Below are 3,689 nucleotides of genomic sequence, written 5' to 3'. Positions count from 1 at the left end.
AGGGTGGTGTAAAAGATTATTAGCGTAGGACTACGAGATTGTTTACTTTAATTCTCCCGTCTATCACTTTGGATACTATTTTAGAAATGAACGAAACTTAGTAATAAACTATTTAGTAGAAAATTTTCGATCGCCCCGAATAACTATTAAGTAGCTGATACTTAACGGTCACAGGCAATAGTATATTAGTTCCATCACCATAGTTATTCTACATTTCTAATAAACAAAACATCAGACCGCTGTGCGCATACAAATATACATTAGCAATCAACGCAAGAAAAAAAAACAACAATGTGTGCGTGTGATGCAAAAATATACAAGCACTCTTCGCCAGACAATATTAAAACCGCCATTTCAACGATTTGGAAATGCGAGCAAAATCGTACCGCTATATGCAGCATCATTCATTCACAACACTCTACCGACACTCAGAAATAACCTTGCTCTTTGGCCGCTTTGATAATGATTTGGTGACTCTGGAAAGGCCCGTTTTGTTTGGTTGTTGGGTATTGTTTGTTTACTCCATAAAGTATATTTAACGTCAATTTCGTTCAAAAGAATTGTTTGTTTATTTATTGTGCTTAAATATGATAATTCCAGCGATCAAGTTTCTATAAGACCATTTCAAAATTCATATGTATTATCAATGAAAAATTCAAAACTGTTGCCTGATTTACATGTTAATAATTGGCAACCTTGCCATTTTGGGCTAATAACTTGGAAAATTCGTGTTGGCATACTATTTACCAATTTTTTTTTGAACGGATTTCTCGATATTTTTCCATAATTTCTAGACATTTTTCCAAAATTGCGACCTTGAGCTCTTCAATCGTGGTGTACCGCTTTCCTTCAGTGTAGATTCTGCGTACAAGGATCCCCCTAAGATTTTCAACAGGACTCAAGTCTGTAGAGCGACCCAGTAAGTCAAAAAAATTAAGCTTTTGGTCCATAATCCATTGCTTAGTTTCCTTGCTGGTATGAATAGTAGCATTATTTTGCTGGAATGTGAATTTTTGTGATTATATCCGCACAAAAACGGTAGTAGAGAGGATTTCAGGACATCTATGTAATCCTTGAATGATGTGAAAGCTATCTTGAGCTTTCCGGTTCCACAGAATCCCGCTCAAACCATGCACAAGCCTCCGCCAAAATTCTTGGTTGAAAAATACTGTTCTTCCTTCCAAAATCACGCCAGTACTCATTGAAACCATCTGGACCATCCAAAATGAACTTTTTTTTGTCACTGAGGATAACCCATCAAAGTTAAAAGTAAAAAAATAATGGAAGAACTTTTCGTTATGATAAATAGCAAAATGTATTCTTTTGAATACGTTCTATGTCGTGACAAACCATCTCCCACTGTTGATTCATGTGAACTTTGGCAAAAGTTCGACGTCTTTCGATGTGAGATGGTGTAAAATTAGGAGATTTAACCTTTTTAGCCCTCTCTATGTAAGGACTTTTTACCAAAATTTGACGAATTGTCTCTCGTGAAACATTTAGGTTCGAAGGTTGTTTTAATTTCATGAGCGATTTTGAAATATTCGAAGCTGTTCTAACTATTTCCTGAATAGCCCGGTCAGGGAACCTTGAGGATTCGTGAAATAATTGAAAACTACTTGATGAGACCTTTTCCTTTCGGCATTTTCCAGATTTATTAATCAAACTAACTAAAAACAACGGAAAACGTAAATGGTCTTATAGAAACATGATACTTTTTTTTTTTTTTTATATAAATCGTTTTTACAGGCTCAGTTACATTAGTTTAAAGGAGCCGAATTCTTAAGTATATGTTTTAAAACTATACATAAATAATTTTCCTAACACTATGGTTAGTAAGGTGGAAAACCGATTACTCGCGGTTTACTCGAGTTTAGAGGGTGACATCTTTCAGGAAAGGGATGGGATATAAGGGAATTGTTACAATGTTGATGATCACACTCGATTCTTAAATCTATTGTATATTTACATTTCAACTTATTTTACTGTTTATACCATGGGGGCCAATCGCTCGCAATGGATGAAAAGGAGGGTATAAGGACATAGGTACAATCACACACGAAGATCGATAGCTTTAAGGAAAACATATATTTGGGTCATGTAATCAAGGTCTAACCGAGCCAACACATCTCTCACCGGCACATTGGGCTGTCTTCCTCGGGCCCGAAGGGAGTTTTCTAAATTCGATCTGGCGACAAGATACATCTCGCACGACCAAACAACATGCTCGATGTCGTGATAACCTTGACCACAGACGCAGAGATTGTTGCTGGAAAGATTGAAACGAAAGAGAAGCGCATCTAACGAACAGTGATTGGACATGAGTCGGGAGAAGGTGCGAATAAAGTCCCGACTCAAGTCCAGACTTTTGAACCACGGTTTGAGGCTAACCTTAGGGATAATCGAGTGAAACCACCGGCCCAATTCATCTTCGTTCCATTTGCGTTGCCAGTTAGCGATGGTATTTTTACGGACTAAAGAAAAAAATTCATTGAAGGCGATTTGACGCTGGTAAATGTCGCCTTCAATCGCACCTACCTTTGCTAATGAGTCAGCCCTCTCATTACCCGGAATTGAGCAATGTGAAGGGACCCAGACAAAGGTAATGACATAACAGCGTCTGGATAAAGCACTCAAAATTTCTCGTATTCTCTCAAGGAAGTACGGCGAGTGCTTTTCCGGCCTCACTGAACGGATAGCTTCGACAGAGCTAAGACTATCCGTTACAATGTAATAGTGTTCAACAGGTCGTGAGGCGACGCTGTCCAGCGCCCAGTATATCGCTGCCAATTCAGCAATATACACTGAGCAAGGATTCTGAAGACTGTGGGAGGTGCTAAAAATTTCGTTGAACACTCCAAATCCTGTGGACTCATTCATAGAGGACCCATCAGTAAAGTACATATTATCACAATTGATACCCCCATACTTTGAATCGAAGATCGTTGGAGCGATCCTCGATCGTTGATAATCTGAATATCCATGGATATCCTGTTTCATGGACAGATCAAAATGCACAGAGGAATTGATGTAGTCAGGAAAACAAACACGGTTGGGAATATACGAAGAAGGATCAACCTGCATGGAGATGAATTCATGATATGAACTCATGAATCCGGAGTGAAAATTTAGCTCGATCAGCTGCTCAAAATTCCCGATCACCAATGGGTTCATAACCTTACACCGGATGAGGAACCGAAGAGATAATAAATTGAAGCGATCTTTTAGTGGGAGTAGGCCTGCCAAAACCTCGAGACTCATGGTATGCGTTGAGGGCATACATCCCAACGCAATACGGAGACAAAGATACTGAATTCGCTCGAGTTTAATGAGGTGTGTTTTGGCAGCTGATTGAAAACAGAAACTGCCATACTCCATCACTGAGAGAATAGTTGTTCGATACAACATTATAAGATCTTCGGGATGGGCTCCCCACCAGGTGCCGGTAATTGTACGGAGAAAGTTTATTCTTTGTTGACATTTTTTACTCAGATACCTAATATGGACCCCCAAGTACATTTGGAGTCGAACCAGACCCCAAGATACTTGAATGACATAGCATGAGTGATCGGTTTACCCAAAAGTTGAAGCTTTGGTTTTGCTGGTCTATGCTTCCTAGAAAAAACCACCATCTCTGTTTTCTCCGTGGAGAATTCGATCCCTAGCCCAATGGCCCAGGTTGAAAAATT

Source organism: Toxorhynchites rutilus, chromosome 2 (assembly GCF_029784135.1).
Source record: "Toxorhynchites rutilus septentrionalis strain SRP chromosome 2, ASM2978413v1, whole genome shotgun sequence".
In the NCBI taxonomy this organism is placed as follows: domain Eukaryota; kingdom Metazoa; phylum Arthropoda; class Insecta; order Diptera; family Culicidae; genus Toxorhynchites; species Toxorhynchites rutilus.
Note: the sequence above shows the minus strand (reverse complement) of the source record.